The sequence below is a fragment of the Symsagittifera roscoffensis genome, chromosome 9 (genome assembly GCF_963678635.1).
Source record: "Symsagittifera roscoffensis chromosome 9, txSymRosc1.1, whole genome shotgun sequence".
In the NCBI taxonomy this organism is placed as follows: Eukaryota; Metazoa; Xenacoelomorpha; order Acoela; family Convolutidae; genus Symsagittifera; species Symsagittifera roscoffensis.
This window is the reverse complement of record NC_087070.1, coordinates 55,021,158-55,036,076: the sequence shown is the minus strand read 5'-3', so window position 1 is coordinate 55,036,076 and position 14,919 is coordinate 55,021,158.

Sequence of the window (14,919 nt, the reverse complement as noted above, 5' to 3'; positions counted from 1 at the left end):
TTTTGTTCTTCATCCTGTGGTAAAATTTTCTCTGTTATTTTCTATTTTTTCTTTCTTTTTGAGATATTTTTGGTTCTGGTGTGTTAGATATTTGAGCGTTTGCGTTTTGCTGTTGGATTGTTTTTTGATTTTTATTGTTTTTAACGTTTTGATTTTGTTCCGTTTGTGGGTTGTTTTGAACAATTTGTAGACCTGTGAAAGAATATTATTGAGTTAATTTTCGGATTGCGTATTCTTTTGGATAATAAGGTAACAAGTTGTTACGGTTTTGAACTAATTCTTTTCTACTGGAGTCAGTAAGTTTGTATGTTACATCTGTAGGTTTATCAATCATTTGGTATGGTCCTTTTCGAAGTGGTTGTAATTTTTTGGAGATTCCTTTTTGTGTATTTAAATTAGGTATTAAAACAAATGTTCCAGTTTTTAAATCTGTGGCTGGCCTAAAGCGTGAATTATTTTGGTGGTTTGTATTTTGTCTTTGTAACAATTTCTTCGTTATTTTTTGGTAGATTTCATTATGTTTTTGTCTCTATTTAAAATCCATTCGGTATGTGTACCGGATGCTAATTTTAAAATTTGTGGATGATGAAAGTGGTCTTCATCATGTGTATGTAATGGTAGATTATAACATATTGAATCTTTATTTGGTTGACAATGACCTTGTGTATTTTTATGGGCATTTGCTGTGAACATAATTGTCTTTCGTGGCTTTTGATTAAAAAGCATTTCATATGTTGACAGTCCTAGAGTTGTTGTGATTTGTGAACTTAGGATAAGAGTAATGAGTTTACATCTGCTGACCATTCAGTTTATCGTGTATCATTTCCATTAATGATACATCTAAGATATTCTTGTAGTGAACGGTTCATACCTTCGACTATTCCATTTGTCCATGGTGCATGAGATGTACGTGTTATATGTTTGATATTATATGAGTGGCATAATGTCATGATTTCAAAATTTATAAAATCTGTGTCGTTATTTGTTTTTTGCGGTTGGATTGTTTTTTGATTTTTATTGTTATTAACGTTTTGATTTTGTTCCGTTTGTGGATTGTTTTGAACAATTTGTAAACCTGTGAAAGAACATTTTTGAGTTAATTCGCGGAGTGCGTATTTTTTGGTTAATAAGGTAACAAGTTGTTACGGTTTTGAACAATTTCTTTTTTACCGGAGTCAGTAAGTTTGTATGTTAAATCAGTAGGTTTATCAATTATTTGGTATGGTCCTTTTCGAAGTGGTTGTAATTTTTTGGAGATTCCTTTTTGTGTATTTAAATTGGGTATTAAAACAAATGTTCCAGTTTTTAAATCTGTGGCTGGCCTAAAGCGTGAATTATTTTGGTGGTTTATATTTTGTCTTTGTAACAATGTCTTCGTTATTTTTTGTTAGATTTCATTATGTTTTTGTCTCTATTTAAAATCCAATCGGTATGTGTACTGGAAGCTAATTTTAAAATTTGTGGATAATGAAAGTGGTCTTCATCATGTGTATGTAATGGTAGATTGTGACATATTGAATCTTTATTTGGTTCACAATAACCTTGTGTATTTTTATGGGCATTTGCTGTGAACATAATTGGCTTTCGTGGCTTTTGATTAAAAACCATTTCGTATGGTGACATTCCTAGAGTTGTTGTGATTTGTGAATTATAGGATAAGGGGAATGAGTTTTAAATCTGCTGATCATTCAGTTTATCGTGTATCATTTCCTCTAATGATACATCTAAGATATTCTTGTAGTGAACGGTTCATACCTTCGACTAATCCATTTGTCCATGGTGCATGATATGTACGTGGTTTTTGTTTGATATTATATAAGTGGCATAATGTGATGATTTCCTTATTTATAAATTCTGTGCCGTTATCTGCGACTATTATTTAGGGTAGTCCGAATTTAGCTATTCAAGGTTTGTATAGTGTTGTGTATGCGTAATACGCATTACAATGTGGTACTGGGTTGAGTGCTACGTAGTGCGTAGATGCATCAACAATGACCATAATATAAAAATTTCCTTTCGGAGGATGGTGAAACTGGTCCTTTTGTGTCAAATGAAATTCTATGATTGAAATATAGACTTTTTCTTTTAAAATCTTGTTTCTGTGCTATTTGTTTTTGATTCGAATAAGGTTTATTTAATTGACATTTTATGCAATCGTTGCATAATACTTTAATCCAAATTGATGTATTTGGGAAGTAAAATTTTGTGTAAAATTTGAGTATGTCTTTTCTGATCCTGAGTGTCCTTTTGTAGGTTGTGTGTATCAGTGTGTTGTCCAATATTATGGTCGTTCGGTGGTGTCTGTGGGGTTGAATGGATTTTCTCGGATTTGCTCTGATGTTGGAGTTGAACCTCGATAGTCTGATGGAATATTTGAAATGCTGTGTTGTGAAGCGAGTGTGGGAGTTTCTGGTAGTGTACTGCTAGAAAATTCTGAGGTAGTTGGTGAAGGTAATTGAGGTATGTTAAAATGAACTCTGGGGGTTTGAAAATTTCTGTTTCGTCCTGGATGTATAATTTGTTTATTTAGTTTATTTGTTTATCAAGTGTATTTGGATTTTAGCTAATATTTCTTACTCGATTGAGATCTTGTTGTAGGGTGGGATATAAAATTTTTGTTGGTTCGCTTAAAGGTGCTTGGCAATTAACTGTTTCTAATGGTTCAGATAATCGTGCGTGTCATTCTTCAAAAGTTTATGGGTTGTCTTGAAAAGAGATTCGTGTTGATGATTGGGGATTTTGGGTAGTTGTAAGTGTTATTAGACTTTCTTGGGAAGTTGTTGGTGGGGACAGTTTTGGTGGTGGTTGATTAGCACTTTTGAAAGGATATTTGAGTGTTTAAATCTTGTAGGGAAAATTTATGTTTATTATAATTTTCTTCAATAAAAATAAACAGTATCAAAAGAATAGTTGCTAAGGCGAATGTGACTTTTGCCTTTTTTATACATTTGCACATTGTCATGGTTAGTAATGTTAAAAATGTGAGAAAAAATGGAAATAATAGAAAAATATCTTTCCGACTAAAAATGGTTCGTATCATTTAAATAGATTTTGTATTTTCGTACCTGTGGATGTGGTCAAGGATATGGGAAAGTTGGAGGTATATTTTAAATAGGTGATAGAAAATTAAAAAATCATTGCAAAAACTATGGAAATGATTATTAGTGCTTCAAAAGTTTCAATGAAAAATAATAGAAAAAATTTAAAAAGAATAGAAAATTTTGTGAAAAGGTTCGAAAATATTTGTTTTAAATTATCGACTGTCATAGAAAGAAGCATTTAAGAAATAATTCATTTCGTCGAAAAATTTTTAAACTTTTGGGGCGAAATTCAAGTGTGGCCGGATTATTTTTTGATTTTTTGACAAGTGGGTTGAGTTTTGTCAAAAATTGTCGAGGGTTTGTTTTATGGTGTTCGGGAGACCTTCATAGTTTTTTTTTTTTTGTCGAATAATTGGGGGTATCTTTGAATTATTTTTTTTGCGTTAGGCTAACTTGCCATTTTTGGTCGGAGGTATTTTGAGGTCTGAATTGGGAAAATATGGTTGATTTTTGCATTATTTGATAGGGAAGGGTTGTAATATTGGAGTAGTATTTTTTTTAGTTGTCAAATTTTAAAAAGTTGCTTATTTTTGACCTGGAGGTCGTAAAGTTATAGTCATAGATACGCCTGGAGATTGATATCTGTCGGCTAATGAGTTTGTGTTAGAGATAATAAGGTGACAACTTAAATGAATTCTATTGGCTGAATTTGAACTAGAATTTATCGAGTGTGTCATCAGCATTTTATTAAGGAAATGTGAAAGTTCAAAAAGATTAAAAAGAATATTGACGTTAATCAAAACTGAAATTGTTTTCGAAATTTAAGTTTCTTTAGAATTTTAATTAGTGGATGAATGTCTTGTAGTTTATTCGTGGTTGACTTCTAAGTCATGATAATTCTCTATGTTCGGATTTTTGTTCTTGATCCTGTGGTAAAAATTTCTCTGTCATTTTCTAATTTTTCTTTCTTTTTGAGATATTTTTGGTTTTGGTGTGTAAGATATTTGCTGTAAGGGTTTGCGTTTTGCTGTTGGATTGTTTTTTGATTTTTATTGTTATTAACGTTTTGATTTTGTTCCGTTTGTGGATTGTTTTGAACAATTTGTAAATCTGTGAAAGAATATTATTGAGTTAATTCGCGGAGTTCGTATTCTTTTGGATAATAAGATAACAAGTTGTTACGGTTTTGAACCATTTTTTTTACTGGAGTCAGTAAGTTTGTATGTTACATCAGTCAGTAGGTTTATCAATTATTTGGTATGGTCCTTTTCGAAGTAGTTGTAATTTTTTGGAGATTCCTTTTTGTGTATTGAAATTGGGTATAAAAACAAATGTTCCAGTTTTTAAATATGTGGCTGGTCTAAAGCGTGTATTAATTTGGTTGTTTATTTTTTGCCTTTGTAACATTTTCTTTGTTACTTTTTGGTAGATTTCATTATGTGTACCGGAAGCTAATTTAAAATTTGTTGATTATGAAAGTGGTCTTCATCATGTGTAAGTATTGGTAGATTATAACTTATTGAATCTTTATTTGGTTGACAATAACCTTGTGTAGTTTTCTGGGCATTTGCCGTGAACATAATTGTGATTTGTGAATTATAGGATAAGGGGAATGAGTTTACATCTGCTGACCATTCAGTTTATCGTGTATCATTTCTATTAATGATACGTTTAAGATTTTCTTGTAGTGAACGGCCATAACTTCGACTAATCCATTTGTTCATGGTGCATGAGATGTACGTGGTTTATGTTTGATATTATATAAGGGGCATAATGTGATGATTTCTTTATTTATAAATTCTGTGCCGTTATCTGTGACTAGTATTTAGGCTATTACAAATTTAGCTATTCAAGGTTCGTATAGTGTTGTGTTTGCGTAATACGCATTACAATGTGGTACTGGGTTGAGTGCTACGTAGTGCGTAGATGCATCAACAATGACCATAATATAAAAATTTCCTTCGGAGTATGGTTAAACTAGAAACTAGTCCTTTTGTGTCAAATGAAATTCTATGATTGAAATATAGACTTTTTCCATTAAAAAATCTTGTTTCTGTGCTATTTTTTTTTATTTGAATAAGGTTTATTTCATTGACATAATATGCAATCGTTGCATAATACTTTAATCCAAATTGGTGCATTTGGGAAGTTAACATTTTGTGTAAAATTTGAGTATGTCTTTTCTGATCCTGAGTGTCTTTTTGTATGTTGTGTGTGTGATATGTTGAATGCTATCAACATCATACGCAGGGGAAGACGGGGTACTTTAAAATCAGGTGTTTGATACTCTAAAAGATCTGTGCTTTAATTTACAGTTGTATTATTAAATTTTCTGAAGTATCGAAGGAGTGTTTTGTTTCTTAAAATTGTTGTATCAGCTTTTCCTGGTTTTGTTTTATATCTGTGCCATGATTTGAGTTGGTCAAGGTAATAGCAGGGTCAAGGTTTTGGTATATTCTTAATAATTGTAGTGTAATTTTTTCTGTTGGTGGTAGAAAAATCTTTTTGACTTCTAATTTTGATAGGGGAATTGTGTCCAGTGGGTCATGAAGGTTAAAAACTTGATTTACTGTGTATTTCAAATCTTTTGTTGGTGGTCCTGATAAATTTATGATGTCAGTTAAATTTTCTTCTCCTATTAATTTGAGTTGTCTTTTGTTGGATATTATTCTTTATCCAATGTGAATATGGGATTGGTTTAAATGGGGATGTACCTAATAGATCAACTTCATAGTGATTATTTTGACAATCTAAATAAAATGGGAAATTTTGCAAATTGTTCATTTGTGATTGAACTGCATATTTACATTCTAATTGTGTTGATGTTTCATTTTTTGCAAGAATAAGTATTTTGTGGTTTTTCGTGATTAATATTTCGTGGTTATTGCAGTTTTTCATGTAAGTAGTTCAGGTGGTGTATTTCTACTTAGTGTATCTGGTAATGCAAGATGTTTTCCTGGATTTTTTCCATATTTAATTAATGTTGAGCCTTGTGTAAAAAAAAATATATTTGGTTTGTGACCTGTAAATAGAACTGTTGGATCTTTTGATGCAAGTATCAGAAATTCATATTCTGTAAGTGTGTATATTATAGCTGTGCATTCTCTCATAAGAGTAGAGAGTCGTAGTTCAGCTTGTGTAACTGAGCGAGAGTTTGCTGATATAAGATTCTTTTGATTTATTTCACAGTGTGATTATAGTAATGCTGCGCCGATGCCAAAATTTGAAGCATCGCACATTGCGTAAAAGGGTTGATTTGGATCTGTGATTGTATTTGATGTTCGGTAGTCCATTCAAAAATTTTTTACTGTCTAAGGATGTTACAGAAATGTCTTAAGTAAAATTGCTTTTTGTATAAATATTTACTTAAGAAAAATAACTTTCCAAGGAATTCTTGGTTTTTTTTAATTGTGGGTGGCTGAAGTTTTTGAATTGAGTCTATGCGTGATTTTGTTGGAGTTATAGTGTTTCTTTCAAAAATGTGTCCAAGGAACTTTACGCGTGTTAGGAAAAATTTGATTTGTCCGGGCTGCTTTCATGTTTTCATTTTTGAGTATTTGATGATACTGTTCTAAAAATATGAAAATTTCATCTTTAGTTTGTGATTGCATGAAAAAATCGTGTAAAGTTGTGATTGCATTTTTCTTGAGTAAAAGGGGTCTAAAAATTTTATTCATAAAAGCTGAAAAAGCTGCTGGTCCTATGAATATTCCACAGAATAATCTATTGAATTCGTATTGTTGATTTCCAATAACGAATTGTGTTAACCGTCGTGATTGTTCATCTAATGGCATTTGATTGTATGCACTATTCATATCTGCAGTTGTGAAGTATTTACCATTTATCTTTGTTAGAATTACTTGAATGGGTTCAATAGGCCAATTGCGTTTGGATTCGTCAATTAGTGAATTGAGATATCTAGCGTCTAGAACTATTTTTAATGATTCTCCTTTAGCTAGGATGATAACTGGGTTGATAAAAGTGTTACCTTTTGGTTGTTCTTCTTTATTTACTGGGGATATATTTCCATATTGTTCTAAAATGTCAAGTAGTCTGTTCACTTTATCATATAAGTGTATTGGTATTTTACTTGATCTTTGTTTTTTGAAAATTGCGTCAGGTTTTAAAGGTAAATGTAGTGGTGAACTAACTTTTCCAACATCAAATTTTGATGTTGCATAAACTGTTGGATATTTTAATAGTAGTTTGGCTAACTTGTCGAACTCGTTTTGTGTTATTTGAGAGTGTTGAAAATTAAATATTGTTGAAAATTTTGCTGTTCTTCTGTATAATCTGATATTTTAAACGTTGGTTTAAAATATGGTGTTTTTTTGAAATAATCTTTCTTTCTTCTTTTTTTTGAAATAATCTTTCTTTTTTCTTTTTTCAATAGTATTTCTTTTTTCGTTGCTTAATACATTGTTTATTGATAATTCTCCATCAAGAATTGTTGATTGACATATGTCTAGTAGTTGTAATAAATTATTGACTCGGTATGCTACGTCGTTTGTGGGTGAAGTTGTGGCATTTGTTTCACAATATCCTAAGAGTCCCAGGGGTAATTTTATCTGGTATGGTGAATTATTATAAACGTGTAACGAAATAATATCGGAGTTTGAATGTTTCATGTATTTTAGAATAAAATTGTTTTTCGGAAAATTTATGAATGGGTTTAAATTTAAGGTCTGACATAAAAATATGTTGTTTGTTTTGGTTTTTATCATACTGAAGAAACTGTTTGATTGAAAAGTTATATTTATTTCCTGATAGTGGTTTCAGGTATTTTTGTTCCTGATTGTATATAGGGTACAATTTGGACAATTTGTACAATAGGGTACAATTTGGTTGTTTGTTTAACCTTTGAAAGAAAGTTCAGGCTGTGTTCTTCATTCTTGTAAACTTGTCTTTTATGTGGAATGTTTGTTTAAATGGTTTGCTTAAGATTTTGTTTTGCTCCATTGTTCTAGTGGTAACAAGGAAAAATTGGATTTTTTCCATATTTAATTAATGTTGAGCCTTGTGCTGTTGCTAATTTACTGGCTGTTTTCATAGGTATTAAGTTTGAGTGTAATGTTTTGATATCATTCCAAGTGGGGATATTGATAATATTTGATTCTGCTCCTGAGTCGATTAAAAAATCTATTTCAAGGTCTGGTGGTTGAAATTCTTTGTTTTTTGGACTTTCTAAGAGAAATGGAATTGTCAAATTTTTTCTCTTGATAGTTCTTTTTGTATAATTTGATAATTGTGGTTTGTACTTGAACATTTTACTTCGTCTTTTTCGGGTTTAATTACAGTGTTAATTTCATTTACTTCTTGTGTAACTGGTAGAATATTACTGCTAGGTCTAGTGTAATAATCTTGAATAAAATCCAATTGATTTTCGCAAATGTGTGAATTGAAGGGTTGTTCATATATGATAGATTCGTAGTCATTTTCAACTGCTATCATTTTAACTGAGATGGTATTATTTGTACCACTTTCGCTGTCTGTTGATTCACAATTAATGTGATTTAATTGTAATTCAGTACTTTCTGTGTCAACGATACCAGGAGGTCTGAAGTTGTTTCTTCAGTTGTTTTTACCTGATTAATTTGTTTTTGATGTTTTGGTGTGTTGCTTCTATACCTGTGTTGGGAATAGGAATAACGATTATTATTCCTATGAGGAGATTGAGAATAATTTCTTTAGTTGATTGTTATAATTTGGATTCCTATTTTGTGAATTATTTCGTGATCTACTATGACAGTGGTTGTTATTAGTTCGTTGATAATTAGATCTGTTGTATGAATTGTTTCATGATCTATTTTTTTTGTTAACGTTGATTTCGATTATTTGAAAAGCTTCTATTGTTTTCGAAGAGTTTCTGTTTCTATTGTATGATGAATTTCGTGATCTATTGTTTGAATAGTGTCTCTTCCTAGAACTTGAATGGGAACTGGTATCAAACGAATATTCTCTTCTGTTTGATTTTGATCGTGAATATTTGTTTCTATACTGATTATTTGACTATTTGATGGACTGTATCTATTTTGTGAGAAATTTCGTGAACTTCTTTGTTCTGGTGATCTACCTCTATAACTAGAATTACAGGGTGATTGGTTTCTTGAATAATTTGAATTAATTGGAAGTGGTTTTCGAGAGCTGTTATTACTATGTATATTTTTGTTTGGTAAATTTTGGTCTTCTTTCAAGTATTGGCAGAATGATTTATTTGATTCTTTGTACTTTTGTGGTTTGTTCTGGTTATCTTACTGCTTTTGTCTACATTCAGCAATGCTGTGTCCGTATCTTCGGCAATAATTACACCATTCTTTGAAAGATGGTTTACCTTTGAAATTTGGGTTTTCTCATATATGTTTAAAAATTCAGTGATTTTTTCAGATAGATCTACATCCTAATTTTGTATGTTGCTTATATGTGTAGTATAAGTTTCGATTCTATTAATATACTGTAGTTCGAGGTTTTCTGTTTCTTCGAGTTTCATTGTGATTTCAGCTTGTTCTAGTTTATCAACTAGTTTTCTAAAATCTAAATCAGGTCCGAATTGAGGAGGGATGTGATGCTCTCTTTTTAATAGCTATTTTCCTTAATTGAGGTGTCAGAGTCATCACTAAAATTTCTGCCATTTTCGTGTTTTTAAAATCATGAGTACTAGGTGAATATGCTTTTCGAACTAGTGTTTTGATTCTAACTGCCAATTGTCTAATTGGTTCCTTTGGTAATCTACGAAATTCATTACATAAAGTTCTTTGATGTTGTTTCTTTCTTTCAGAATCAAAAGTTTTTGAAAATTTTTGTGTGAATCTTTTCCAATCTGATTTTATGTCTATAGGTAAAACTGAAAACCATTTTTGAGCTGCGCCATCAAGTGTTGTTTGTATTAACGCTGTGCGTCTATGTATGCAATTTTGGTGAAGTGGTGTATTAATTGGTCCAGGTACTATATTTAAAATTAAATTTGCTGTGACTGCATTTAAGTAATTTTCTGCAGAATATTCAGGGTCTGTGCCTGTAAATACCATCAATGATTTACTTGATGTTTTTGACGATCCACCCATTAGGTATGGATTCATTGTCATATTTAGTGATTCTGCGGCATTTGGTATTTGTAAAAAGTTTAAAAGTAGGTTTTTTGTTATTTCATGTTGTTGTAAATAATATGGTAGTGGTATTTCGTTTTGCATTTGTGTTGGTTGATAAGAATGCATTCTGACCGGTTTTTGTGCTTGCGCTGGTAGGATTGTGTACTAGGTTGATTTTGTATGTGCAATGGTTGATAGCTTTGTATATTAGCTAATTTTTGTGGATGATAGTTTATATTTTGGGATGCTTGATTTTGTCGAGGTTTTTGTGCACGATATTCTTGTGTGTATGGTGCAAAAATAAATGGTTGGTATTAATCGTCATCATCTGATGATAAATAAATTGATGTATAAAATGGTGTTTGTTGTCTATTTCTATTTTGTTGGATCTTGTGAGGCATGTGGATAGTCCTGGAAATTTACTGAATTTGTTGATGTAATTGGATAATTTGATTTTCTTGAAAATAAAGGATTTTGCATATTTATTCGGGGAGGATGAGTTGTTTGTGTTGGATTTATATAACTATAATTGTGTTCTGCAAAATTATTTTTTGTGAATGTTTTTCGTGTTTTTAATGGTTTCGTCATTGGTCTATATGTCTGATAATCCATATGTGAGTGTTTTGGAGCAACCGAGGGTTTAACCGTAGATTGCAATGTTACTTGTGGTAATGTTGGTTTTGTAGGTTTTGGCGTTGTAAGGTTTGGATGTATTGGTGAAATACTTTGTTGTGTATTTGTTAGTATTGATTTAACTATTTCTTCATTTTTAAAATGTGATGATGTTTGAATATCCTGTTGTGTAGGATCTCTAGTTCCATTCAGACTTCCCTATTGTATAATAGTTGAATTTATACTATTTTTTTGTCTTCTTTTGGGTAAAAAAGGAATTATAGTTTAGAGGTGTTGCATCTAATGTAAGTGGAAATAATTTTACATAGTCTTTATGAATAGATATTGTACTAATTGTTTTGAACTAATTCTTTTCTACTGGAGTCAGTAAGTTTGTATGTTACATCTGTAGGTTTATCAATCATTTGGTATGGTCCTTTTCGAAGTGGTTGTAATTTTTTGGAGATTCCTTTTTGTGTATTTAAATTAGGTATTAAAACAAATGTTCCAGTTTTTAAATCTGTGGCTGGCCTAAAGCGTGAATTATTTTGGTGGTTTGTATTTTGTCTTTGTAACAATTTCTTCGTTATTTTTTGGTAGATTTCATTATGTTTTTGTCTCTATTTAAAATCCATTCGGTATGTGTACCGGATGCTAATTTTAAAATTTGTGGATGATGAAAGTGGTCTTCATCATGTGTATGTAATGGTAGATTATAACATATTGAATCTTTATTTGGTTGACAATGACCTTGTGTATTTTTATGGGCATTTGCTGTGAACATAATTGTCTTTCGTGGCTTTTGATTAAAAAGCATTTCATATGTTGACAGTCCTAGAGTTGTTGTGATTTGTGAACTTAGGATAAGAGTAATGAGTTTACATCTGCTGACCATTCAGTTTATCGTGTATCATTTCCATTAATGATACATCTAAGATATTCTTGTAGTGAACGGTTCATACCTTCGACTATTCCATTTGTCCATGGTGCATGAGATGTACGTGTTATATGTTTGATATTATATGAGTGGCATAATGTCATGATTTCAAAATTTATAAAATCTGTGTCGTTATTTGTTTTTTGCGGTTGGATTGTTTTTTGATTTTTATTGTTATTAACGTTTTGATTTTGTTCCGTTTGTGGATTGTTTTGAACAATTTGTAAACCTGTGAAAGAATATTTTTGAGTTAATTCGCGGAGTGCGTATTTTTTGGTTAATAAGGTAACAAGTTGTTACGGTTTTGAACAATTTCTTTTTTACCGGAGTCAGTAAGTTTGTATGTTAAATCAGTAGGTTTATCAATTATTTGGTATGGTCCTTTTCGAAGTGGTTGTAATTTTTTGGAGATTCCTTTTTGTGTATTTAAATTGGGTATTAAAACAAATGTTCCAGTTTTTAAATCTGTGGCTGGCCTAAAGCGTGAATTATTTTGGTGGTTTATATTTTGTCTTTGTAACAATGTCTTCGTTATTTTTTGTTAGATTTCATTATGTTTTTGTCTCTATTTAAAATCCAATTGGTATGTGTACTGGAAGCTAATTTTAAAATTTGTGGATAATGAAAGTGGTCTTCATCATGTGTATGTAATGGTAGATTGTGACATATTGAATCTTTATTTGGTTCACAATAACCTTGTGTATTTTTATGGGCATTTGCTGTGAACATAATTGGCTTTCGTGGCTTTTGATTAAAAACCATTTCGTATGGTGACATTCCTAGAGTTGTTGTGATTTGTGAATTATAGGATAAGGGGAATGAGTTTTAAATCTGCTGATCATTCAGTTTATCGTGTATCATTTCCTCTAATGATACATCTAAGATATTCTTGTAGTGAACGGTTCATACCTTCGACTAATCCATTTGTCCATGGTGCATGATATGTACGTGGTTTTTGTTTGATATTATATAAGTGGCATAATGTGATGATTTCCTTATTTATAAATTCTGTGCCGTTATCTGCGACTATTATTTAGGGTAGTCCGAATTTAGCTATTCAAGGTTTGTATAGTGTTGTGTATGCGTAATACGCATTACAATGTGGTACTGGGTTGAGTGCTACGTAGTGCGTAGATGCATCAACAATGACCATAATATAAAAATTTCCTTTCGGAGGATGGTGAAACTGGTCCTTTTGTGTCAAATGAAATTCTATGATTGAAATATAGACTTTTTCTTTTAAAATCTTGTTTCTGTGCTATTTGTTTTTGATTCGAATAAGGTTTATTTAATTGACATTTTATGCAATCGTTGCATAATACTTTAATCCAAATTGATGTATTTGGGAAGTAAAATTTTGTGTAAAATTTGAGTATGTCTTTTCTGATCCTGAGTGTCCTTTTGTAGGTTGTGTGTATCAGTGTGTTGTCCAATATTATGGTCGTTCGGTGGTGTCTGTGGGGTTGAATGGATTTTCTCGGATTTGCTCTGATGTTGGAGTTGAACCTCGATAGTCTGATGGAATATTTGAAATGCTGTGTTGTGAAGCGAGTGTGGGAGTTTCTGGTAGTGTACTGCTAGAAAATTCTGAGGTAGTTGGTGAAGGTAATTGAGGTATGTTAAAATGAACTCTGGGGGTTTGAAAATTTCTGTTTCGTCCTGGATGTATAATTTGTTTATTTAGTTTATTTGTTTATCAAGTGTATTTGGATTTTAGCTAATATTTCTTACTCGATTGAGATCTTGTTGTAGGGTGGGATATAAAATTTTTGTTGGTTCGCTTAAAGGTGCTTGGCAATTAACTGTTTCTAATGGTTCAGATAATCGTGCGTGTCATTCTTCAAAAGTTTATGGGTTGTCTTGAAAAGAGATGCGTGTTGATGATTGGGGATTTTGGGTAGTTGTAAGTGTTATTAGACTTTCTTGGGAAGTTGTTGGTGGGGACAGTTTTGGTGGTGGTTGATTAGCACTTTTGAAAGGATATTTGAGTGTTTAAATCTTGTAGGGAAAATTTATGTTTATTATAATATTCTTCAATAAAAATAAAAAGTATCAAAAGAATAGTTGCTAAGGCGAATGTGACTTTTGCCTTTTTTATACATTTGCACATTGTCATGATTAGTAATGTTAAAAATGTGAGAAAAAATGTGAATAATAGAAAAATATCTTTCCGACTAAAAATGGTTCGTATCATTTAAATAGATTTTGTATTTTCGTACCTGTGGATGTGGTCAAGGATATGGGAAAGTTGGTGGTATATTTCAAATAGGTGATAGAAAATTAAAAAATGATTGCAAAAACTATGGAAATGATTATTAGTGCTTCAAAAGTTTCAATGAAAAATAATAGAAAAAATTTAAAAAGAATAGAAAATTTTGTGAAAAGGTTCGAAAATATTTGTTTTAAATTATCGACTGTCATAGAAAGAAGCATTTAAGAAATAATTCATTTCGTCGAAAAATTTTTAAACTTTTGGGGCAAAATTCAAGTGTGGCCGGATTATTTTTTGATTTTTTGACAAGTGGGTTGAGCTTTGTCAAAAATTGTCGAGGGTTTGTTTTATGGTGTTCGGGAGACCTTCATAGTTTTTTTTTTTTGTCGAATAATTGGGGGTATCTTTGAATTATTTTTTTTGCGTTAGGCTAACTTGCCATTTTTGGTCGGAGGTATTTTGAGGTCTGAATTGGGAAAATATGGTTGATTTTTGCATTATTTTATAGGGAAGGGTTGTAATATTGGAGTAGTATTTTTTTTAGTTGTCAAATTTTAAAAAGTTGCTTATTTTTGACCTGGAGGTCGTAAAGTTATAGTCATAGATACGCCTGGAGATTGATATCTGTCGGCTAATGAGTTTGTGTTAGAGATAATAAGGTGACAACTTAAATGAATTCTATTGGCTGAATTTGAACTAGAATTTATCGAGTGTGTCATCAGCATTTTATTAAGGAAATGTGAAAGTTCAAAAAGATTAAAAAGAATATTGACGTTAATCAAAACTGAAATTGTTTTCGAAATTTAAGTTTCTTTAGAATTTTAATTAGTGGATGAATGTCTTGTAGTTTATTCGTGGTTGACTTCTAAGTCATGATAATTCTCTATGTTCGGATTTTTGTTCTTGATCCTGTGGTAAAAATTTCTCTGTCATTTTCTAATTTTTCTTTCTTTTTGAGATATTTTTGGTTTTGGTGTGTTAGATATTTGAGGGTTTGCGTTTTGCTGTTGGATTGTTTTTTGATTTTTATTG